The 26796-nt window shown below is 42.8% G+C and overlaps 1 long non-coding RNA gene and 1 pseudogene across 1 annotated transcript; both read left to right on the plus strand.

Annotated features, from left to right (window-relative positions):
• The first annotated feature begins 3124 nt into the window (after positions 1-3124).
• LOC117042093 lies at positions 3125-10052 on the plus strand. The gene is made up of 3 exons (XR_004426045.1): positions 3125-3320; positions 8972-9134; positions 9922-10052. It is a non-coding gene; the product is annotated as an uncharacterized LOC117042093 (long non-coding RNA).
• A 78-nt stretch (positions 10053-10130) lies between these two features.
• Positions 10131-26796, plus strand: part of LOC117042370 — a 28791-nt pseudogene continuing 12125 nt past the window's right edge.

Consider the following 26796-nt stretch of genomic DNA (forward strand, 5'->3'; position numbering starts at 1 on the left):
TAATAGATGAATGGCAAATGAAGGTTATGGACTTAATGGAGCTCGCCGAAATGACTGGGAGACTACGTGACCAGAAGGAGGAGATGGTGGAAGAAGATTGGAAGAAATTTAAATTATATCTTTAAAAATATTGTAATATAGAATAATTTGATACTTTAGAAAGGAAATTTAAGGCTAATAGCATAATAGCAGGGGCGGCAATCGGAGCCCCCCGTTGGAGCCAGGGAGTGACCCCGCTTAATTAGGTGGGAAAGAGGTTCCAGTACTGTGTATACCCTTGTATAAAAAGCACCATAATTGCATGCGTGTAAGACGATCAACACTGCCAGTAGACCTGTACACAACCATATACACAAGACCTCTGTAGCAATGATTCTACTAGCAAATGAGGGGGGGTTATGGGTAATAAACTAAATAGCATGGCCACTAGTCCCATCACTTACTGGAAAATAGAAGGGGAAGAAATGGAGGCAGTGAAAGATTTTACTTTCTTGGGTTCCATGATCACTGCAGATGGTGACAACAGTCACGAAATTAGAAGACGCCTGCTTTTTGGGAGAAAAGCAATGACAAACCTAGCTAGCATCTTAAAAAGCAGGGACATCACCTTGCCAACAAATGTCCGTACAGTTAAAGCTATAGTTTTCATAGTAGTAATGTATGGAAGTGAGAGCTGGACCATAAAGAAGGCTGATCACCGAAGAATTGATGCTTTTGAATTATGGTGCTGGAGCAGACTCTTGAGAGTCCCATGGACTGCAAAAAGATCAAACATCCATCCTTAAAGAAATCAGCCCTGAGTGCTCACTGGAAGAACAGATCCTGAAATTGAGGCTCCAGTACTTTGGCCACCTCATGAGAAGAGAAGACTCTTTGGAAAAGACCCTGATGCTGGGAAAGATGGAGGGCACAAGGAGAAGGGGACAACAGAGGACAAGATGGTTGGACGGTGTTCTCGAAGCTACCAACAAGAGTTTGACCAAACTGTGGGAGGCAGTGGAAGACAGGAGTGCCTGGCGTGCTCTGGTCCATGGGGTCACGAAGAGTCGGACACTACTAAACAACAACAAAAACAGCACCTCGAGTGCTGAGATCCTAGCAAGGGGAAGAGAAATTTACACATGCCCTACAGCTGTGATAACATCTCTCTAAATGTCTTGCTTTTTTCATACTATATCTATAGTTCCCTCAACCATTCCTCATAGGGCTTGGTTTCCTGACTCTTGGTCAGTTTAAGTCCAACTCCCATTAGCCCCTGCCGGCATGACCAACGGCCAGGAACAGCGGAAATCATAGCCAGTGGGGTGTGGGCAGGCCTCAGGTTTGCATGCTCTTGCACAACTGTCAGTTTGGAAGCTTCCACTGTTTTTCAGACCAAGGGCCAGGTTCCCTCCTGGATCGTCTTCCAGGGGCCACATGCCAGGGCTGGTCAGGGTAAGAGAGGCAAAAGTGGGTGAAATAAGGAGCGCAGCTTTTGCCTTTGTACAGGAAGTTATATCTGAGACAAAAATCTGCCCTCTATCTAGGCGAGGAGGAGGCATTGTCAAGAGTTGAAAGACTCAACCCAGCTGGCTAAGGGGCGAAGCAGAGCCATGGAAGAGGGTGGGGTGAATTCAGAGGACCACAGACCACATGTGCATTTGGCCCCCCAGGTCTGGAGTTCTCCACCCTTGGCACATTAACATCATGTGCAAACCAGGTAAGTGTAAAGCATGGGTAGGCAAACTAAGGCCCAGGGGCTGGATCCAGCCCAATCGCCTTCTAAATCTGGCCCGCAGACGGTCCAGGAATCAGCGTGTTTTTACATGAGTAGAATGCTCCCTTTTATTTAAAATGCATCTCTGGGTTAATTGTGGGGCATAGTAATACGTTCATTTCCCCCCCCTTCAAAATAGAGTCCGGCCCCCCACAAGGTCTGAGGGACAGTGGACTGGCTCCCTGCTGAAAAGGTTTGCTGACCCTGAACTATCCCAGGACTCAGATCAAATTCAGCTGGTAGGATTGCAAATGATGAATTGGGAGCAAAGGTTTTGTATGAATATATAACCTCAAGTTATTCTGATGCTTCCAAATGCACTGGTACAAAAAAAATTTCAGACTGAACAAGTGGTATAATAATAATAATAATAATAATAATAATAATAATAATAATAATTCCCCAGCCCACTTTGGGCAGCTTCCAGCAAAATATAAAATCATACTAAGACATCAAACATTAAGAACTTCCTGATCCTGCTTCTTTGAGAGAAGCTGACAAATTTAGGATAGATACTCTATTACCATTATATAGCAATTCAATGACAGGGACCAGGCATAGGGCCTTCTCAGTAGTGCTGCCCACCCTGTGGAATGCCCTCCTGTCAAATGTCACGAAAATAAACATCTATCTGACATCTGAAGCCAGCTCTGTATGTAGAAGTTTTTAATGTTTGATGTTTCATTGGTTTTTAAAAAAATATTCTGTTGGGAGTCTTCCGAATGGCTGGGGAAACCAAGCCAGATGAGCGGGTATAAATAATGTTGTTATTGTTGTAGTATTATTATTATGCCTAATTGAATTGCAGTTGCTGGAAGCCACTGGAGGGGAGAGGACTCCAATCCTCCTGGCAGGCTTGGCCACCATGAGGAGACAGTGCTGAGATTCCTGCATTGCAGGGGGTTGGACTAGACTAGATGACTCTCGGGGTCCCCTTCCACCTCTACGATTCTATGATTCCAGCAGGGTGCGGGACTAGATGGGCTTGATTAAACTACAGTGCTCTTCATGTGATCTGTGTGTGCATGCAGACGCACGTCTCTCTCTCTCTCTCTGGGTGTGTGAGAGGCCCCTGTCTCTTCTTTGCAACGAGGATGAATCACCTGCAACACCCCCACACTAGACCCTCCGCTTCCCTGCCTGCTCTCTCTCCACCCCCAACCCAATTCCATGGATATTGCATTGCAATGCATTGCACAAACACCCCCCCCAAGCTTGCTGCACCCCAAGGCGCTTTGCGCTCACCCGATTCTTTGCAGGACAAGGGCAGTGCACGACGGCAGAGGGAGCGGGCCAGCTGTTCTGCTTAAGCCGCGCCCCCCTTTCCCAAGTCAGTATCGAGCAGCCCCACCCTCTCTTTCTTTCTCTCGCTCTCTCTGGCAGCTTGCACTCTCTGACTTTAACCCTTAAGGCATCGAGCATATGTTCCCTATACTGGAAGCCCAGGTTCCCTCCCTTATCTCCCCCTTACAATTATCCAGCGGAGATATCCTGCCTCCCACGCGGGGGCTCCCATTCCCGCTCCCGCTGCCCGGGATAGCTGCCAGCGTCGCCAGGATTTCGGGTGAGTGCAAAGCCAGTGGCGGGGAAGAGGGTGGGGGTCCAGGATGAGAAGCCCCGGGACGGGGAGAGGCGGCCTGCACAAATTCTGGGCGGGGAGAATAAGAAAATGGAGGAAAGGGAGGTGTTTTTGCAATGGGGCCTTGAAGGTGGAGTGGGGGGGAGGGGTGTTTCAGCTGTGGAAAGAGACAAGCTTCTTCCTGCACGGATCTGGTGCAAAGAATGTTGCAGGGAAGGAGGCGGAAAACGGGAGAGGCTTGGGCATTGGTGGCCAGGCTCGCCTTAATAATAATAATAATAATACCCCGCCCATTGCCTGGGTTTCCCCAGCCACTCTGTGCTGCTTACAACAAAATAAGAAACAGCAAGAACATCCAAGTCTTCCATTTTGTAGAGGAGATGGGGACATAGATGGATGGCGGAGGGAGAAAGCGGAAAAGATGGAGAAGAAAACAAAGGCAGGGAGATTCTGGCAGAAGGAGGAAGGGGTGAGGCCTTCTCCAAAGCAGCTCTTTGTTTTTTGAATCCCTTTCATAAAGTAGTGGGTGTATCTAAAAAAGTTTGTATGCACACGAAAGCTCATACCAATAATAAACTTAGTTGGTTTCTAAGGTGCTGGAAGGATTTTTTTAAAATTTTGTTTCAATAAAGTAGTGGGAGCAGGGCTGTATTTAGGTTTGATGTGTCCATAAGCTACTGAAGGTAATTGGGCCCTTCATTTGTCCAGTTGTCCTTTGTCAACAACAAATTGTTGCTGTTTTTTGTGTTCAATATATGCTATATGGTAATTTATGGACCTAGGTAAAGGGACCCCTGACCATTAGGTCCAGTCACGGATGACTCTGGGGTTGCGGCGCTCATCTCACTTTACTGGCCAAGGGAGCCAGCGTACAGCTTCCGGGTCATGTGACCAGCATGCCTAAGAATTTATGGACCTAATAGGTATCTAAAGCCATTTACACATAACAAAATACGTACGTGATCCGTTCCGGGTTGTGGTACGTAACACAGGCGTGCATAACACGAACGCACCAAAAAAAAAAAAAAACCCGGAAGAAGCACGATTTGGGCGCTTCTGTGCATGCGTGAAGTGCACAGAACGCTTTTGCGCATCTGGGGGTCGTGTGCACTCTGGAAACACTTCCGGGTTGCGGGTGTTCGCAACTTGAACGTCCGCAACATGGGGGGTGCGTACATATTTTCTCAGTCTACATATTTTCTCAAAAGTAATTTTTGAACTGAAATATAATTACAAAGTATATTAATAGTGAAATACAAATAAGAAGTATAGCAATAGTTGTTCAGCTCTCACTAGAAATGATTTTTTTATTCATAACAAACTTAATAATGCAAACACATTGGCATTTGGCAATAACAAAAGTTTTTTTAGAAACACAATTTACAAAAATTGTTTTTTTAGAAACACAATTTACAAAAAAAAAGTGAACCCGGGGACACTTTTCAACTTCAGTTGAAGGGGATGGATTTTGTCAGGGGACTGATTTCTAAATCCAGGGACTGTCCCCCGGAAACGGGGACATCTGTACAATGCGATTGTAGTTTATACAATGCATTTTTATATATAATATCAATATCACCATAGTAGTCCACACTGTTCATTGGGACAGCAGACCTTTGTACCCTGTTACACTTAGTGAGTGTAAAAGATGGTATTTCTAATATACCACATTCACAAATAATACCAATACTATACAGCCTGTACATAAAAAAAATATTTTACTGTACAGGACTAATTATATTAATGCATCTACCCAATACCCATTCAACTGTATACTTTTATCATTTATTATTTATACCCCGCCCATCTGGCTGGGTTTCCCCAGCCACTCTGGGCAGCTTCCAACAAAAGATTAATTACATAAAAACATCAATCATTAAAAACTTCCCTAAATAGGGCTTCAGGTGTCTTCTAAATTGCAGGTAGTTGTTTATTTCCTTGATGTCTGATGGGAGGGTGTTCCACAGGGCGGGTGCCACTACCGAGAAGGCCCTCTGCCTGGTTCCCTCTAGCTTTGCGTCTCACAGTGAGGGAACCGCCAGAAGGCCCTCGGAGCTGGATCTCAGTGTCTGGTCTGAACAATGGGGGTGGAGACGCTCCAGGTATACTGGGCAGAGGCCGTTTAGGGCTTTAAAGGTCAGCACCAACATTTTGAATTGTGCTCAGAAATATACTGGGAGCCAATGCAGGTCTTTCAAGACCAGTGTTATGTGATCTTGGCGGTCGCTCCCAGTCACCAGTCTTTTTTGCAGCATCAATGTATACTGATGCCCTTTGTGCCAGATTTGATTCTAATGTCTATCACGGGTATAAATGCTTTGATTCTGAACTTGTCTCTTGGCTTAAGGTTCTCTAAAGCTTCATCTTCATCCTCAACTATATGCCTCCTTCTGTATCTTCTGATTTTCTTGTAATCAACATCAGGCAATTTGTCCTTTGCCTGTTCTTTAAAATGATCAAAAAGATCTCTGGAACCTTTAACAAAATCAGAAAGTGAAGCATACAGTTTACTGCATACAGTATTTTTCGGTTCATAAGGCGCTCCGGACCACAAGACGCATCTGTTTTTTAAAGGGGAAAAACAAGGGAAAAAATATTTTCCTGGTTTTCCTCCTCTAAAAGGCAGGGAGGCGGGCGCTGGAGGGGGAGCCCCTTCTCCCTTCACAGCAGCTCATCCCCGCTTGCTTTAAAGGGACATGGGGATGAGGGGGAGAATGCTCCGTTTCTCCCCTCGTCCCCATGTCCCTTTAAAGCAAGCGGGGATGAGCCTGCTTTTGGCATCGGGGTGCAGGGTGGTGGAGAAAGCAGCAGCATCCCCGCTGTTTTCTCCACCAACCTCCCTGCCGCCCACCAATCCCAAAAGCAGGCATCGCAGGTGCCTCCCCCCACCTCCCGCTGAACGTGGCGGGGGATGGGGGGAGGCAGCGGGAAGCGCAGAGGGTGTTGCTGGATCGTGCCAGCACCTCCGTTCGCTGAAAGCAGCTTCTTTTGGCGAACGGAGGTGCTGGCATGATCCAGCAACTTCGCGGCTGCCTCCCCCCACCTCCCGCCGAATGCGGCGGGGGATGGGGGGAGGCAGCAGGAGCGAAACCTTCATAAGGCGCACAGGGATTTTTCCCTTCCTTTTTAGGAGGGAAAGTGTGTCTTATGGAGCCTAAAATACGGTACATCTAGGCTAATTTTGGGGTCTTCCAGTGATTAACTAGCCTTATGGAATTCATCCAGCAAATGACTCCACAAATATAATATTACCATAAATTCAGGCTCCTCCATTTTATTCAAAATGTTTGTGGCCTGATTTCTTGTGGTATCAATATGCAGCTGATGCAATGCAGAAATTATTCTATCGTAACTGTCAAGTACTGCACCTGTGGCCCTTGAATGAGTTTCCCACTTGGTCTTTGATAAAAAAAAAACTTTGGAACTTTAAATTAAAAAAAAAAAATTATTCAGATTTTATAACAAATTATAGAATAATCAAAAGTTCAAATTGCATTTTACATTCCAATTAATCCCCCCATGACTTCCCCCAACTTCCCTTTGTGGGTTATAGCATATTCTTTTCTTCTGCTTATAATTTTATACAGCTTATATACTTGAAATTAAAATTATACCTTATAACCCTCCCTTCTCCTTTCTAGCACCATCTTCCCCAGCAAAGCGGGCGCTTTAGGCACAGCCTCCAGCACGAGCCTGGGCTATGGTTACCAGATTTTTTTCAATGAATCCGGGGACACTTTTTTTCTTTTAAAAAATCATTCTTTAATATCTCGTTACCAGTGGTGGACAAACAGTGGAGTCTCACACAGCCCTCCTCACAAGAGAACTAGGCAAAAAAAGAAAGAAAGAAAGAAAGAAAGAAAGTCACGGGAATATCCAATTAACAAAAAAATCTACACCGTGAAAGATCCCTGTAACGAGATGTGCGTATATTTATATAGCAATACTTAAATAAACAATGTATATGAGAGCAGGATAGCTCAAAAAAAACTTCAAAAAGTTATAAACTAATCCAAAGGAAAATAATAACTTAACAAACCTAACAATTAACTCTGAATATCAAAAATATATACCAAACAAACTTGACGAGTTGCCGGCTAAAAGTCTCGTTTCACTGTGTGATCTATGAGTTTCCTCAGAAGGGGAAAAAAGAAGAAATTATATTTTATGTAACTCAAGGTAGCTAAGTTGCTTTTAAATATAGGGGGAGGATAAGAAACTTCAAACAAAGAGAACGCTCCCAGATAGTGAGTGGTAATATTCCAACTCGTAACTCTAATTAAGCTTCATTCCAAAGGTAGAAACCTAAATTTAAGTTCAAAAAAAGCTCCATGGCTTGTAAAATACGTCGACAAGGGGCTATGCTAGCTCCCACGATTGTATTGTTATGAAGCTGTTGCAAAGACTGTTGGAAAGCGTTCCTAGTCGCTGACTTATATATCAACTGGTACTTAATTCTTAAAAGTATGTGCTCGCATGTTGTAGGGTATGTCCAAACTTACCTACACATATTGTAATAATACAGTATTACATATATATAAATGTAGGAAAAATTATATAAATGTAGGAAAGGTTGAGATAATTTTTCCTACATTTATATAACTTACTTCTCCATACAAGGGCCACCCATGTATTCAGAGCAGTCCTTTGCAAATTAAGTCTTTTGTTCCATGGGATCTACTCTCAAGCTGTTGTAAGCCAGAAAATGGCTTATCTCTTGAGTTTACGCCAATAAAACTCAGAAACCAGAGGAGTTAGGAGTCTGACATTGTTTATTGCAAAGCAATAGGTTACAGTTGGATCGTTCCGCAAGCAGTGGTATTTATATAATTTCAAACAAAGCATTTAAATTTTCACTGATCATATACATCAGAGATGTCCAAGCGGTGGACCTCAATGGACAGGTAGACTTCTGTGTTGTTTTGGGTCGATTATGGGACCTTTGAAGGCGCCGCCTCCTCTCCGCAACCACTTCTGCACATGCTCCTCTTTCTGTGTATGCTCAGCAGTTCCTTGTTTTAATGTTTATTGTTGCCAAAACAATCTAAATTTTTGTTATGTTCCCCCCAAAGTCCCTTTGGAGTTGCACGTTCCTGATATTCATCATTACCTCATTTTATTTATAATACACATGGCCAATAAGCACTGACCATTTTTGCTGAATAAGTTTTGATTCCTACCGCGTTCTGTTATGTTGTGCATCTTGGGAACCTGTGTGACATGCAGGCATTTGCATCATGTAGCAACTCGTGTTTGGGCTTCCAGCTGTATCTTTGTGATTCTCTTATTAGCTGTATTTCTGCCCCAATGGGGGGGGGGTGGCGGCAACTTGCAAAATAATGAGTTTTATAAAGCACAGGCTGCCATAACTTCTCTATTAGAAGGACACTCAAGGATTTACAGGGGTACACATTATCACATTTATTGTGGCCCTTTAGGCAACTGCCACAAGGCCACTACTGTCCATACCATGCCAGCCTTAGGAAGGGAGGGGGGGCAGGCAGATGGAAGGAATTGCCAAAGGTGTTTGAAAATGGGTGGAGGCTCTTGGGAAGCGAGTGCCCAATAGGAGCTTCTACAGGGGCAGGAGAATCCCTGCCAGGGCTCTGAGACGACCTTTGCTTCTTCCTTCCCAGGAAGCTACAACTTGCCCTGGCTTCTGCAGTCCTCAAGAAATTGAACCTGCAAACCTGGTCAGAATGGAGGGAGGAAGATGGATAGCTGACCTGGTCAAACTGTCTCCCGCATCCCTCCCTACAACCTCTAAGCATCCCCTCCCGGGCCCCTTGGAGAAATCTGGTGAGTTCCAGGGGAGAGGAGATGGGGACATGGATGACTGGGTGGCGGAGGGAGAAAGAGGAAAAGATGGAGAGGAGAACAAAGGCAGGGAGGTCCAGGCAGGAAGAAGGAAGGGGCGAGGCCTTCTCCAAAGCAGCTCTTTGTTCCTTGAACCCCTTTCATAATGTAGTGGGGGCAGATTTTCTTCCTCTAGGCTTTTAAATCTCTGGTGTTATTTCCACTGCAGGATTAAGTGGTGAAAATGATGTTGCACACCAATCCAGAAAAGAATTAATGGAATTTATTTACCAAAAAAATTAAACATATACAGCCTTATTCTACAAAATTAAAGAAACTAATCTTTATTTCATGATTGAATAACTTTTGGATGGTAATATATTTTCCTCAAAACCATCTTATTTTTAAAAATCTGATTTTTTTGATTTATTTATTTTTAAATCATTGATTTTTATCCACCCTGAAAAGAACACTTCAGTTTTACTTCTTACTCATAGGAGAGACTGCTAATGGAGCCTGAGATCATTTCCTCACTTGGAAAAGAAAAAGACAGAGATGTGTCTTATAAGCCAGTTCCACCGTAGATCTCTATTATAAAATGGTGGTGCTCACTTAAGTGTGAATGGAGTGATCATGGGTTGCTATTGCCATTATCTCATCTGCATTCCTTAAAATTTGGAACCTGGAGAGGACTGGAGAATGGAGAAGGTGCACATGGGGACTGATAATGTGTTCAGTTCCTTTCTTGCTTTTCTTTCTAACAAGATTCTCTCCCCCCAAAAAAAAACAGGTGAAGAAGATGATGGTCAGGATTCCATGGAGCCATCTGTGAATCCATTGGAAACAGCAAAGAAACAGTTTGAATGCATGGAGTGTGGAAAGAGCTTCAGTCTATATGGAGGCCTTAGAATACATCAACGAACTCACACGGGGGAGAAACCCTTTGAATGTATGGAGTGTGGAAAGAGCTTCTCTGAGAGTGGAACACTTAGAAAACATCAACGAACTCACACGGGGGAGAAACCATTTCAATGTATGGAGTGTGGAAAGAACTTCAGTCAAAGTGGAGCCCTTAGAAGACATCAACAAACTCACACGGGGGAGAAACCATTTAAATGTACTGAAGGTGGAAAGAACTTCTTTCAAAGTGAAACGCTTAGAAAAGATCAACGAACTCACACGGGGGAGAAACCATTTGAATGCATCAAATGTGGAAAGAGCTTCAGTCGTAGTGCAGACCTTAGAGTACATCAACGAACTCACACAGGGGAGAAACCCTTTAAATGTAAGGTGTGTGGAAAGGGCTTCAGTCAAAGTGGAGCCCTTAGCAGACATCAACTAACTCACACGGGGGAGAAACCATTTAAATGTACTGAAGGTGGAAAGAACTTCTTTCAAAGTGAAACGCTTAGAAAAGATCAACGAACTCACACGGGGGAGAAACCATTTGAATGCATCGAATGTGGAAAGAGCTTCAGTCATAGTGCAGACCTTAGAGTACATCAACGAACTCACACAGGGGAGAAACCCTTTAAATGTAAGGAGTGTGGAAAGGGCTTCAGTCAAAGTGGAGCCCTTAGCAGACATCAACGAACTCACACGGGGGAGAAACCATTTAAATGCATTGAATGTGGAAAGAACTTCAGTGAAAGTGGAGCCCTTAGAATACATCAAAGAACTCACACGGGGGAGAAACCATTTAAATGCATTGAATGTGGAAAGAACTTCATTGAAAGTGGAGCCCTTAGAAAACATCAACGAATTCACACGGGGGAGAAACCATATAAATGTACTGAAGGTGGAAAGAACTTCTTTCAAAGTGAAACGCTTAGAAAAGATCAACGAACTCACACGGGGGAGAAACCATTTAAATGCATTGAATGTGGTAAGAGCTTCAGTCGAAGTGGAGCCCTTGGAAGACACCAACGAACTCACACGGGGGAGAAACCATTTAAATGTATTGAAAGTGGAAAGAACTTCAGTGAAAGTGGAGCCCTTAGAAAACATCAGCGAACTCACACGGGGGAGAAACCATTTGAATGCATCGAATGTGGAAGGAGCTTCAGTTGTACTGGAGCACTTAGATATCATCAACGAATTCACACAGGGGAGAAACCATTTAAATGTATAGAGTGTGGAGAAAGCTTCTTTTACAATGGAAGACTTAGGATACATCAGCGAACTCACACGGGGGAGAAACCATTTAAATGCATTGAATGTGGAAAGAACTTCAGTCGAAGTGGAAACCTTAGAAAACATCAACAAACTCACACGGGGGAGAAACCATTTAAATGCATTGAATGTGGAAAGAACTTCATTGAAAGTGGAGCCCTTAGAATACATCAAAGAACTCACACGGGGGAGAAACCATATAAATGCATTGAATGTGGAAAGAACTTCATTGAAAGTGGAGCCCTTAGAAAACATCAACGAATTCACACGGGGGAGAAACCATATAAATGCATTGAATGTGGAAAGAACTTCACTGAAAGTGGACACCTTAGAAGACATCAACGAACTCACACGGGGGAGAAACCATTTAAATGCATTGAATGTGGAAAGGGCTTCAGTCTACGTGATACACTTATAAGACATCAACGAACTCATATGGGGGAGAAACCATTTAAATGTATTGAAGATGGAAAGAACTTCAGTGAAAGTGGAACAATTAGAAAGCATCAACGAACTCACACGGGGCAGAAACCATATGAATGCATTGAATGTGGAAGGAGCTTCAGTCAAATTGGAGCACTTATAACACATCAACGAACTCACACAGGGGAGAAACCATTTAAATGCATTGAATGTGGAAAGAGCTTCAGTCGTAGTGGAGACCTTAGAATACATCAACGAACCCACACAGGGGAGAAACCCTTTAAATGTAAGGAGTGTGGAAAGAGCTTTAGTCAAAGTGGAAACCTTAGAAAACATCAACAAACTCACACGGGGGAGAAACCATTTAAATGTATTGAAGGTGGAAAGAACTTCAGTGAAAGTGGAACAATTAGAAAACATCGACGAACTCACACGGGGCAGAAACCATATGAATGCATTGAATGTGGAAGGAGCTTCAGTCAAATTGGAGCACTTATAACACATCAACGAACTCACACAGGGGAGAAACCATTTAAATGTATTGAATGTGGAAATGGCTTCCGTCTAAATGCTCACCTTAGAAGCCATCAACGAACTCACACGGGGGAGAAACCATTTAAATGCATTGAATGTGGAAAGTTCTTTAGTCAAAGTGGAGCACTTAGAATACATCAACGAACTCACATGGGGCAGAAACCATTTGAATGCATCGAATGTGGAAGGAGCTTCAGTTGTACTGGAGCACTTAGATATCATCAACGAATTCACACAGGGGAGAAACCATTTAAATGTATAGAGTGTGGAGAAAGCTTCTTTTACAATGGAAGACTTAGGATACATCAGCGAACTCACACGGGGGAGAAACCATTTAAATGCATTGAATGTGGAAGGAGCTTCAGTCAAAATGGAGCACTTAGAAAACATCAACGAACTCACACGGGGGAGAAACCATTTAAATGTGTTGAATGTGGAACGAGCTTCAGTCGAAATGGAACACTTAGAAGACATCAACGAACTCACACGGGGGAGAAACCATTTGAATGCATTGAATGTGGAAAGAGCTTCAGTCAGATTTCAGCACTTAGAGTACATCAACGAACTCACATGCAGCAGAAACCATATAAATGCATTGAATGTGGAAAGAACTTCACTGAAAGTGGAGCCCTTAGAAGACATCAACGAACTCACACGGGGGAGAAACCATTTAATTGTTTTGAATGTGGGAAAAACTTCAGTGTAAGTGACACACTTAGAAAACATCAACGAACTCACACGGGGGAGAAACCATTTCAATGTTTGGAGTGTGGAAAGAACTTCAGCCAAAGTGGACACCTTAGGAAACATCAGCTAACTCACACAGGAAGAGAACCACAGATGTAGGGAATGTGGAAAGAGCATGAGGGAGTGGAGACCTTCATATTCATAAGCGCATTCACTGGTGAAAAGCCTTATAAATGTATGCAGGGTTCCACTCAAGGCTTACTCTTATAAGAAACTCATAAAGGGGGAAATAAATTTTAAATACATGGAACCCCTGTGATGTTCTGGTGTTTGTATTCAAATTTGTATACACATATATATGTATTAAAGTAATGAAGGTCACATATACTAAATGTAGAAAAGAAGTTGCAAGTTGTTGCTAGATAAACGGGGCGAGAGTGTGAATCTGGAATGCTCAAGGTGTGTGATGAATCTGTTTTGACCTCCGCCCTTCACTGCCAAAATGATGGGCTGCTCTTGTCTTGTGGATCAGTATCTGTCAGGCTTCAGGGAATCGGCTTCCTCCCACCCTTTGCCACAGATAAGCAGAACAAAGGAAAAGGTATCTGAAGAAGTGTGCATGCACACGAAAGCTCATACCAAGAACAAACTTAGTCTCTAAGGTGCTACTGGAAGGAATTTATTTTTTATTTTGTTTTGACTATGGCAGACCAACATGGCTACCTACTTGTAAAAGGAAAAGGAATCTTCTTACCAGTTAGAAACTTTAACGATCCCAGCAAGAGAACAAAGAACCCGTCTTCACAGGAATGGCGGTGCTCCCAATGAAGAAGCCCACCCCCTCACATCCCTAGTCATTCACATCACTTCTCCGTCTTGTAACCTGAGCTCGTACCCTCTGTGCTTTCTGTTCTGCCACTTTCGTAGCTCTCGACCTTGGGGAAAGTGGATGGATGTTTTCCAGAGACAGTGAATCTGTTAACTCTCCCCCCCCCCCCCCCAGTGCTTCTCCAGTATTCCCCATCCAGAATTTCTCAGCTTCTGCCTTCGGAACTATGTTCCTCTGCAAACCACTGTTCCACATCTATACAGTCCTCCTGCTCCTGGGAAGATTCAGAGGGGAGGGGGAGGCTCCCACCATTGCGCCTCATTGCAGGAGGTGCTGCTTTTTCCACGCAAGGCTAGTTCTTGTTTTTCCTGAGTACGCGCCTGTAATCAGCGAGTGTGCTTTAGGCAGGAGAGCATTCCTTCGCCTCGGAGCGTAAGATGCTCCAGGAGGCCTTAGAGCGAAGAGCGTGTATACACCATGAGAGCAATGGTTGGGGAACGGTAAATTAACTGTTGGGGTGCTTAAAAGGAGGCTGTTGTTTTGTCAGAGGGGGCGGGGAAGAAGAATCTTAGCAACGCTGGACAGGAAGAGATAAGCGCGCCTATAGGATACGTGTGCTTGCTACTCTGACTTTGAAGATGGGCAGTGGAAGTGGCATATGCTTCTGCTAAAAGCAGATCTAGGGAAGATTAAGTTAATTGCAACGTTAAACACCCTTGGATCCCATTAAAGAGGCTCTTCATGAGGCTAGAGGAACATCGCCCGGCCGTGAGGCATGAAGGCCACTCCCTGCAAGGCTTTTTCCACCTGGCCTAGGGGGCGGGGCCCAGACTCACCCAACCCTGTTAAATATGTATTCTGTAGTTGATCTCCTTTGTAATGTTTTATTTTGAAATCTTTTAAGATAATATTTTAGTTTTCTGTTATGTTGCTTTGAATACAGTGGTATCAGGATAAAAACACCTCCAGTGAAAAACACTTCAGGTTACAAACTCCACTAACTCTGGTTGAGAACTTTACCTCAGGATGAGAACGGAAATCGCGCAGCGCCAGCAGGAGACCCCATTAGCAAAAGCGCACCTCAGGTTAAGAACAGTTCCGGGTTAAGAATGGACCTCCGGAACATATTAAGTTCTTAACCCGAGGTACCACTGTATTTCACTTTTTTCAAATTGTTTTATTTATATTTTATTAATTTAATATGCTGTAAACTGCTTTGAGGTTTTTCTTAAAAATATAAAGTGGTATAGAAATTAAATAAATAATAATAAAGTATAGAGCGGGGATATCCAACATAGGGTCGTTCAGATGTTGGGGAGCAACTCACATAAGCCTCAGCCTGTATTGCCAAGATTGATGGGGGTTGTAGTTCAAAAGCTCAAGGGTGGAAAATGTCATCTTTCTTACAACTTTTCATTATGAATAATTCTAGGTAAAACTTGTTGATACAGAGCTCATTTTTAGCTTCTGGAAGCAGCTGGTCACTTCTGCTTTATAAACAAACCCAAATATATTGACACACTTTACTTTAAAACCAAATTTCAGAACAGAGGCAAACATAAACTTTTTTTAAATAAAAAAACTTTTTTTTTTTACTTTACAAACCATTATCTTTACAATCCATGAGTTGCTTTTCATATGTATAAAAATACTTTGTTAGCAATGGGGTATAGAAATAATAATAAAGCAAGCTACAATAAAAGCATTATCAGCATTTAAAAAGAAATGCTAGTGGATGTTCAAGGCATTGAGTTACAAATTAAGGCAAAGATTAATTGCTAAGTAGAGCTTGAAGTACAGCTTAGAATCAACCCCTGACCCCCAAAGCCCGCTTTTGCCTGTAAATGTACTTGATTCAAAGATCACCAAAATTGGGCACAAGATGTAGGTCATAATATAAAAATGAAAAACTGGGGGAAACTATGGAAGGTGGACCTAAAATTTACGGATTGTATAAATTTGAAAGAGAATTATATGCAAATGATGTATCGATGGTACATGACTCCTGTTAAACTGTATAGATCACGCTCTAATATATGTTGGAAATGTAAAGTAATCAAAAATGAATGGGAAATGATTTATAATGAGATGGGGAAAATGTTTAAAATAACTTTTGCTAAAAAAAACAACCCAGAAGCTTTCTTACTAGGTATCACAGGACAAGATTTGCCAAAAGAGATGAAGAACTTATTTATGTATGTCACAGCGGCGGCCAGGATTCTACTAGCTCAAAATTGGAAAGATGACAAGATACCAACGAAAGAAGACTGGCAAGTTAAAATGATGGAATACGCAGAAATGGCAAAACTTACAGGAAGACTAAGAGATAAGCACAATAGAGACTTTAAAAAAAAAAAACTTGGATCCATTTATGTTGTATTTGCAGAAATATTGTAAAGAAATAGACTAGCTAGCGGCGTTTGAGCAAAGACAACTATAAAAGGGAGAGTAATAGATAAGGAGTAATGTTATGAAAATTATTAAATATAAGATGTAATTTAAAGGATATGCTGTAAAAATGATAAGAACAGAAGAGCATTTAGTTAAAAGAGCATTAAAATGAAACAATGTAAGTAGAAGTAGCAAATATCTAAAGAACCAGAAGGGGAAGTTGAGGGAAATCATTTGGGGGGGGGGGAGAGAATGGGATGTATTCTTTTTTGTTTGTTTGTTTTTGTTTATGATGATTACGCTGTCTATAAAACTGTAAAAATTAATAAAAAATGTATTAAAAACAAAAAAACATAAATCATCATGATATTTTTTCTCATTAATTTTAATGGGCGGGGGCAAGTTAAAAGTCACCCCATGGAGGTATATTTGGGTTTGAGAGGCAGGTGATCCACTGCTGGACGGCTGTCTTGACGAGAATCTTTCTCAAGACCTTGTCTTCCTCAACCCAGTCAGGCCTTTGAATCGAGAATGCATTGGAACTGAATTGACAGGATGGAAGCAAGAGGATGGGCAATGAATCCTGCTACTTGCTTGGAACAGAAATTTATTTGGGAGACACTGTGCTGAAGAGATATATTTGCAAAAGGGAAAAAACCTCATAGCCCACTCCAAAAATTATCCAGTCTGCTAAATAGTTATTGCTTGTAATCAAAGCTAAAAATCACCTGGGCAGAATTACTGTATTTTTTGCTCCATAGGTCGCACCTCGTTTTTAGAGGAGGAAACAAAAAAAAATATTTTTCTGGTTTTCATCTTCTAAAAGCCCTGTTGTTGTTTTTTTGAGGATCAGCTAAAGGTTTTGCAGTTTTTTTGCAAAGGGAAAAACCCTGCTTTTTTGAGGATCAGCTAAAGGTTTGCAGCTTTTGTGCAAAGGGGGGAAAGCAAAGAGGGAAAGCCCCATTTTTATGGGGTTCAACTCACATTTCTGCAGCTTCTAAAGGAAAGGGAGCCTTTTCTACAGTTTCCAGACAGATAATATAATCAGCCAGTCACATGTCGCTGGGGAAACAAACAACCTCCCTCTGCAGCACATTCAACAATGGAGGGCGGGGCTGAAAGGGAGCTGGGACTCTTATCTCTCTCCCGATCTCTTGCTGATCAGCTGCTGAGTGGGGTCCTTTCAACACTCCCTTTTCTCTTTGTAATATAAAAAGCAGGATCATCTTTTGGCCCCTGGGCAATTCAGCTCCAGGGACCACCATTCGCTCCATAAGACACACAGTTATTTCCCCTTATTTTTTAGGAGGAAAAAAGTGTGTCTTATGGAGCGAAAAATACAGTAAGTACTTAACCAGAGGTACCACTGTACATCCAAATTTCTTCAGAGTCAATTTACTGTTATTTTCTTCCAATATGTTGCCCATTCCCCTTTCATGTTCTCTTTTTTCACAGCCATGGCTTCCATTGGGGAAGTACACCAGGGTTTTTTTTTGTTTGTTTGTTTCAAAAGGTCTATATTTGTTCCATATTTTATATGATTTTCTTATAATGTCGTTCAAAAACCCCCTGTGTACCTTCAGCTTGTCATATACCATATATGCGTGCCAGCTGAAACAGTTGTCAAAACTCTCTAGGTCTAGCAGATCTGTATCTTTTAATTTAAACTAATCTATTCCTTAATCCACACCAAACCAGCTGCCACATGATACAGTTCAAAATCAGGTAATGTGAATCCTCTCTCCTCCTGGTCTATTAAAATCTGATGTTTGATTCTTGGTTTTTTTGCTGTTCCAGATAAACCTTGCAATATTTTTTTACAATTATTAAAAAAATTCATACCTCCCAAAATTGAAATGGTCTGGAATAAAAACATCAATTTTGGTAAGATATTCATTTTTATTGCAGCTATTCTGCCCCAGGAGAGGTGGAGCCTGTTCCAGATTTCCAAGTTTTTATTAGTTTCATTCCTGATACAAATTAATGCATTTTATGGATAACCAGATTCCTAAGTATTTGACTTTTTTCCTGCTCTCCAAAACTGATCTGTAATTCTCGCTTTTCCTCAGATCGCATGTTTTTACCTAATGTTTTTTATTTTTTATTGATTTTAAATCCTGACAATTGTCTATAGTCATTTATTGGGATGTATTCTTTGGGGTTTTCTGTTGTTACTATCAAATCATCCACATATGCTCTTACATTGTATGATTTTTTTTCTCCTGTTATAATTCCCTTTATTTTTTTCTTCTTTCCTCATTTCATTCATCAGTTTCCAGCACTAATATAAATAATAGAGGTGATAGGGGACATCCTTGCCTCATTCCTTTTGTAATTTCAATGCTTTCCATGACGTTACCATTAATTATCAGCCTTGCCTTTTGTGCAGAGTAGATGGATTCTATGCATCTTTCAAACATTTTCCTGAAACCCATTAACCTGTTTCTTCATAAAACACCAAGAAATGTTATCAAATGCCTTTTCAGCATCTATTAGCATCATTGGCAGCTTGCTTTTCATTTTGGAATTCCAAATAGTCCAATCTATATACTGTATTTTTCGCTCCATTGGACGCTCCGGACCACAAGACGCACTTAGTTTTCAGAGGAGGAAAACAAGAAAAAATATTCTGAATAAAATGTACTAAACGACCGTATTTAATAAACAACCGGTATATCACCCCCAATATTTTATTAAAGTTGGAAGAGGGAGGGAGGTAAGAGAGAGGGAGAACTCACATTTGTGGGTGACTGTTGGTGAAGCTGTGATGCTGGAACTCCGGAGCAAGAAGTACTGGTACAGGAGCCCAGAAGCTCTCTCTGCTTGCTTTACAGAGAGGCAGCAAGAGGGGAGAAAATATCACTGTGCCTATTAAAGCTACAGCCCCCACTTTTTCCCTTATTCACTTCCTTTTAGCCTTGCAGAGCCACCTCAGCCAAATGGAACCCTCTGCAAGGCTCATTATACCGCCAATAAAACACCTCATTAAGAACTGTTAATACTGATAACACTCCCGCTTAAGAACAATAGGGTAAAGCTGTTAGCTGTTAAATCTTCCCTGAAAGGGGATACAAATGTATCGATCTGAAAATAAAACACTGAACCTTAAGGAAAACTTGTTATGCTTGGGTACGCATTTTTGTCTTTATTCTTAGACACTATAAAATTTATCCCTTCATTCCACTTTTTAAACTTCTGTATCCCAGAGGAGGTAAAAACACAGAGATCCATCTGATACAGGAAAAAGGATTTTATTAGTGAACAAATAAAACTAGAGAAGTCAAGAGAATGGCAAATGTACCGGTACATGCAAATGTTCAGTTCCCCCACCCCCACAAAATCCTGTCAGGCGACAACCACATCTTTTGTTTGTAAACAGGACAATCGGGAATATCTCTCCCTTCCGACACCCTATTCATCCGCTTTATTCCCTTCACCTCACCCGGATAACGATATCTGCTCCATTGTGCTTTTGCCGGGGTAAATTACAGTACCCATAATTTTTTTAAAGTGAGATTTCCTCAGCTTTGTTTGGCCCCCAGGGTCCCAGCCTTTTCTCTGATTGCGACGATCAGGAAACTTTGAAGTTTAAAAGGAGTTTAGGCAAAGTGGTGGAGAGCCAGATTGATGCTGCTTCAAACCTGCTCCCCCCCCCACTTGCATTACAGCGAGCAGGGACAGCTCCGGCTAGCTAAACGCAAGGGGGGGGGGAGCCGGTTTGCTGTTTGTGAACACCAGTTTTTCAAACCTGTTTTTGTGAACGGAGGTGGTGGGGAGCTTCTCCGCTGCCACCCCCGCTGAACGCGGCGGAGGGGAAGCGGCAGTGGGGAGAGCAGCAGCTGCTGCTGCTGGATCCACCCCACAACCTCCGTTCCCAAAAACAAGCCTGTTTTTGTGAACAGAGTTGGTGGGGAAGATCCAGCAGCTTCTCCGCTGCCACCCCCCGCCGAATGCGGCGGAGGGGAAGCGGCAGCGGGGAGAGCAGCTGCTGCTGCTGGATCCACCCCACAACCTCCGTTCCCAAAAACAAGCCTGTTTTGGGGAACGGAGGTGGGGAGGATCCAGCAGCATCTCCGCCGCCCGCTGCCTCTTGCAGCTTGCTCGACAGGGAGCCTTCACGCCATTAAGATGCTCCAACTTTTTCCCTTACCTTTTCGGAGAGAAAAGGTGCATCTTATGGAGCGAAAAATACGGTATATAAAAATGTTCTCATTGCGTGCGCACGTGTCACCACCTTGCTCCGTAACCGCTTCACCAAACAGCATCAAATTAGGACAAAGTGTAACATGACCATTGAGGAAGGATCTGGCATAAGAAAATTTTTAAAAAACCACACCTGTGATGCCTAAAATATAGAATAAAGGCAAAAAAAATTGGCACACACATTACGTGTCACCAGCAACAGAACTGAAGACTTTGAACAACAACCAATAGAAAGGCTCATCGCAGGGCAGCGTCACAGACTGTGCACCAACCAAAAAACCTTCACCTCAGCCAGCCATTTTCAGACAGCAGGGACAACCCCCTATTAATCTCCCTAGCCCCAGCCTCTGCCAAGGGCCTTACCGCCCAAAAAACAGTTAAGAGGAAGGCCTAAACTCTCCTTCCCCAGCCAGAAACGTTCTTAGTAGTTTCAGCTCCAGGCAGGAAAAGGTTTTTAGGCCCGGGCCATACCATTCCTTCGGGGGGGGGGAAATGTAGGATGAGAAACTCAGCAACTATGCTTCGCTCCCTATCCTGTCTCCAAACACAATCCTTTCTGCACTGCTGTATCGCTTTACAAATGAAACTCCAGTTATCAGAAGAGGAAAAAGCGCCGCACACAAACGTATAAGGACCCTACCAGTTCCCCATCACCCTCCTTGCATTGTTATGGTCCCTTCTGACCCCAGGCTCAATGCCAGAGCGGACTGTACCATGTATTAGGTTTCCAGAGGGGGGGGAGGAGATAGTAAATCTAGGGCAAAGGTTTAATTCTATTAAAGGGGCATTTAAGAGAGAGACCAGGGTTCGAATCTCGCTACTAATCTCGCCGAGTGACCCTGGGCCAGCCTAAGCTACAACACAGGGTTGTTGTGGCTGGGACAAACCAGAAGTTGAACAGGGGAACTTCTTCAATTTCACTAAATCAATACAATCATTAAAAAAACATAAAAAACCACAGCAACGCGTGGCTGTGTCAGCTAGTATATTGATAACATTCCTGGTGTTATTCTGGATTTCTCATCCAGGGAGGAATCCTGCCTGATTTGGATTATTTGTTTTTATTAAAAAAAATTCCGGTAGCACCTTAGAGACCAACTAAGTTTGTTCTTGGTATGTGCTTTCGTGTGCATGCACACTTCTTCAGAGACACTTCTTTTAAGACTTTTTTAGTCTGCTAGGATACCTGCAAAGATTTTTTAGTCGCAGTTCAGTAGAGAAATTGGTCTATAATTGAAGGTTACCTCTGGGTCACTCCCGTTTTCATAATAAAATCACATATGCCTCTGTCTATGAATCAGGAACCCTTCCTTTATAAGAGATACCTAAGAGTTCTGGCTTCCAGTGGGCCTACTTTGCTAGAACTCTCTAAAACAAATATAAGGAGTTCTATATGGTGATCCCAGGTCGAGCCACATGGCCAAGTAAGTAGAATTCCTTGAGGAAAGATGTGGAATTCCAAAGATGGCAGAATTCAACCCCAAGTTCCTTGGAGGGAAGTCTCTAAAGCGGCGGGGGGGGGGGGGAGAACCTATGGCCCTCCTTAAGTTGGTGGACTTCGGCTGCCATCAACATCTGGAGGGCTGTGGATGCCCCATACTTGCTGTGCAAGTTTAAAGGAATATACCAGTATTGGGCCCCAAAAGAGTCCCCCCTCCCACTAGTTCTAAGAAGAACAATGAGTCACTGATAACCGATTGGAATTTAGGTGAGGTGCTCAGGTTGTTGTTGTTTGTGGTAGGCTTTTTTACTATTCACAACTACACACAGCAGGCAGGTAGCTCAACAGACAAAATGTTCCACATCTGTGGGAAAGCTGCGCCCGCTGGAATCAGTGGGGCACTGCCCCAGTAACCACAGCCTGCCCCCAGCCATTCCCCACCTGCTAGCTGGCTTTACTTACAACCAGTCAGGGGATAGGTCTGTATGTCATGGTCTCTGCTGCTGGTCTTCCTGCCCTATAGAGGACACCAGGCACACTTTACTGGAATTCTGCAGCTGTTAAAAAGCATACCAGATGCCTCAGTCAAAATTAATTATAATAACAAAACATTAGAACTGGGTTTTTCAATTCATTTTTTGTATGGAACTTCTGCCCAGGTGATTTTTTAAAAAAAATAATTTATATTTTCTCTCTCAAACAATTTTTTCAGCAATACAATAACATACACAAAGGCCTTCTGCTCTGCTGAGCCTGTGACTTCCCTCCCCCCCCCTTCAGTAGGTTTTCTGCTTTCAAAACTTTATCTCGCACTTTAAATCTTTATTCTAATGTCCACGTTCTAGGATTTATTTCAATCCTGCTAGTGTCTTCACATTTTTGCAACATCTCCCAATACTTTTGGAGAAAATTCAGGAATTTGGGCGGGTGGCTGGATTAAAGATAAATAAAGGAAAAACAAAGATGATAGTTAAAAATATGACTGATTTTTTTTTGGGGGGGAAGAGTTAGAAGTCATGATAAACATGGAGATTTATTTAAAAAAATGGTCAAATATCTAGGAATTTGGCTTACAAATAATAACTTGAATTTATATAAAGTTAATTATGAGAAAGTTTGGATTGAGATAAAAAAGAATTTGGAAGTTTGGAATAGAATGAACCTTTCCCTTTTAGGTGGGATAGCAGCAATAAAGATGAATGTCTTACCAAAGATTTTTTATTTCAATCAATCCCGATAACAGCCAACAGGCAAACTTCTTGTTACAAAAAGATATATCAAAATTTGTCTGCAGTGGTAAGAGGATTAGGATAAAACATAAAATAATGATTGACACGAAAGACAGAAGCGGCCTCTCACTCCCAGACTTTACATTGTATTATGAGGCATCTTGCATTGTTTGGTTGAAGGATTGGATAAAATAAGAAAGAGAAGAAATTCTTGATTTAGAAGGACATGGTAACAAATTTGGCTGGCATGTGTATTTATGTTATGAGAGGGATAAAAAAACAAAGGGTTTTATAATCATATAATAAGGAAAGCATTGGTAAAGGTATGGAATAAATACAAAGATTTCTTAGAACCTAAAATACCATGGTGGCTGTCTCCAGTTGAGGCAATAGCAATGAAACCATTTAATAAAAAAGGAAAGTGACCAACATATTTGTTAATAGAAGAGGAGAAAGGAAAGATATTACTTTTTTTCTGTATGCCACGACAGCTGCCAGAATTTTATTGGCAAAGAATTGGAAGACGCAAGAGATACCAATAATAGATGAATGGCAAATGAAGGTTATGGACTTAATGGAGCTCGCCGAAATGACTGGGAGACTACGTGACCAGAAGGAGGAGATGGTGGAAGAAGATTGGAAGAAATTTAAATTATATCTTTAAAAATATTGTAATATAGAATAATTTGATACTTTAGAAAGGAAATTTAAGGCTAATAGCATAATAGCAGGGGCGGCAATCGGAGCCCCCCGTTGGAGCCAGGGAGTGACCCCGCTTAATTAGGTGGGAAAGAGGTTCCAGTACTGTGTATACCCTTGTGTACCCCCAGAAAAAGACACCTTATTCTTTTTTTAAAAAGCACCATAATTGCATGCGTGTAAGACGATCAACACTGCCAGTAGACCTGTACACAACCATATACACAAGAACTCTGTAGCAATGATTCTACTAGCAAATGAGGGGGGGTTATGGGTAATAAACTAAATAGCATGGCCACTAGTCCCATCACTTACTGGAAAATAGAAGGGGAAGAAATGGAGGCAGTGAAAGATTTTACTTTCTTGGGTTCCATGATCACTGCAGATGGTGACAACAGTCACGAAATTAGAAGACGCCTGCTTTTTGGGAGAAAAGCAATGACAAACCTAGATAGCATCTTAAAAAGCAGGGACATCACCTTGCCAACAAATGTCCGTACAGTTAAAGCTATAGTTTTCATAGTAGTAATGTATGGAAGTGAGAGCTGGACCATAAAGAAGGCTGATCGCCGAAGAATTGATGCTTTTGAATTATGGTGCTGGAGGAGACTCTTGAGAGTCCCATGGACTGCAAAAAGATCAAACATCCATCCTTAAAGAAATCAACCCTGAGTGCTCACTGGAAGAACAGATCCTGAAATTGAGGCTCCAGTACTATGGCCACCTCATGAGAAGAGAAGACTCTTTGGAAAAGACCCTGATGCTGGGAAAGATGGAGGGCACAAGGAGAAGGGGACAACAGAGGACAAGATGGTTGGACGGTGTTCTCGAAGCTACCAACAAGAGTTTGACCAAACTGTGGGAGGCAGTGGAAGACAGGAGTGCCTGGCGTGCTCTGGTCCATGGGGTCACGAAGAGTCGGACACTACTAAACAACAACAAAAACAGCATCTCGAGTGCTGAGATCCTAGCAAGGGGAAGAGAAATTTACACATGCCCTACAGCTGTGATAACATCTCTCTAAACGTCTTGCTTTTTTCATACTATATCTATAGTTCCCTCAAACATTCCTCTTAGGGCTTGGTTTCCTGACTCTTGGTCAGTTTAAGTCCAACTCCCATTAGCCCCTGCCGGCATGACCAACGGCCAGGAACAGCGGAAATCATAGCCAGTGGGGTGTGGGCAGGCCTCAGGTTTGCATGCTCTTGCACAACTGTCAGTTTGGAAGCTTCCACTGTTTTTCAGACCAAGGGCCAGGTTCCCTCCTGGATCGTCTTCCAGGGGCCACATGCCAGGGCTGGTCAGGGTAAGAGAGGCAAAAGTGGGTGAAATAAGGAGCGCAGCTTTTGCCTTTGTACAGGAAGTTATATCTGAAGACAAAAATCTGCCCTCTATCTAGGCGAGGAGGAGGCATTGTCAAGAGTTGAAAGACTCAACCCAGCCTGCTAAGGGGCGAAGCAGAGCCATGGAAGAGGGTGGCGTGAATTCAGAGGACCATAGACCACATGTGCATTTGGCCCCCCAGGTCTGGAGTTCTCCACCCTTGGCACATTAACATCATGTGCAAACCAGGTAAGTGTAAAGCATGGGTAGGCAAACTAAGGCCCAGGGGCTGGATCCAGCCCAATCGCCTTCTAAATCTGGCCCGCAGACGGTCCGGGAATCAGCGTGTTTTTGCATGAGTAGAATGCTCCCTTTTATTTAAAATGCACCTCTGGGTTAATTGTGGGGCATAGTAATACGTTCATTCCCCCCCCTTCAAAATAGAGTCCGGCCCCCCACAAGGTCTGAGGGACAGTGGACCGGCTCCCTGCTGAAAAGGTTTGCTGACCCTGAACTATCCCAGGACTCAGATCAAATTCAGCTGGTAGGATTGCAAATGATGAATTGGGAGCAAAGGTTTTGTATGAATATATAACCTCAAGTTATTATGATGCTTCCAAATGCACTGGTACAAAAAAATTTCAGACTGAACAAGTGGTATAATTATTATTATTATTATTATTATTATTATTATTATTATTATTATTATTATTCCCCAGCCCACTTTGGGCGGCTTCCAGCAAAATATAAAATCATACTAAGACATCAAACATTAAGAACTTCCTGATCCTGCTTCTTTGAGAGAAGCTGACAAATTTAGGATAGATACTCTATTACCAGTATATAGCAACTCAATGACAGGGACCAGGCATAGGGCCTTCTCAGTAGTGCTGCCCACCCTGTGGAATGCCCTCCCGTCAGATGTCAAGAAAATAAACATCTATCTGACTTTTATAAGACATCTGAAGCCAGCCCTGTATGGAGAAGTTTTAAATGTTTGATGTTTCATTGGTTTTTTAAAAATATTCTGTTGGGAGTCTTCCGAATGGCTGGGGAAACCAAGCCAGATGAGCGGGTATAAATAATGTTGTTGTTATTGTTGTTGTTGTTGTAGTATTATTATTATGCCTAATTGAATAGCAGTTGCTGGAAGCCACTGGAGGGGAGAGGACTCCAATCCTCCTGGCAGGCTTGGCCACCATGAGGAGACAGTGCTGAGATTCCTGCATTGCAGGGGGTTGGACTAGACTAGATGACTCTCAGGGTCCCCTTCCATCTCTACGATTCTATGATTCCAGCAGGGTGCGGGACTAGATGGGCTTGATTAAACTACAGTGCTCTTCATGTGATCTGTGTGTGCATGCAGACGCACGTCTCTCTCTCTCTCTCTGGGTGTGTGAGAGGCCCCTGTCTCTTCTTTGCAACGAGGATGAATCACCTGCAACACCCCCACACTAGACCCTCCGCTTCCCTGCCTGCTCTCTGTCCACCCCCAACCCAATTCCATGGATATTGCATTGCAATGCATTGCACAAACACCCCCCCCAAGCTTGCTGCACCCCAAGGCGCTTTGCGCTCACCCGATTCTTTGCAGGACAAGGGCAGTGCACTACGGCAGAGGGAGCGGGCCAGCTGTTCTGCTTAAGCCGCGCCCCCCTTTCCCAAGTCAGCATCGAGCAGCCCCACCCTCTCTTTCTGTCTTTCTCTCGCTCTCTCTGGCAGCTTGCACTCTCT

The sequence above is a fragment of the Lacerta agilis genome, chromosome 2, assembly GCF_009819535.1.
Source record: "Lacerta agilis isolate rLacAgi1 chromosome 2, rLacAgi1.pri, whole genome shotgun sequence".
Lineage (NCBI taxonomy): Eukaryota > Metazoa > Chordata > Lepidosauria > Squamata > Lacertidae > Lacerta > Lacerta agilis.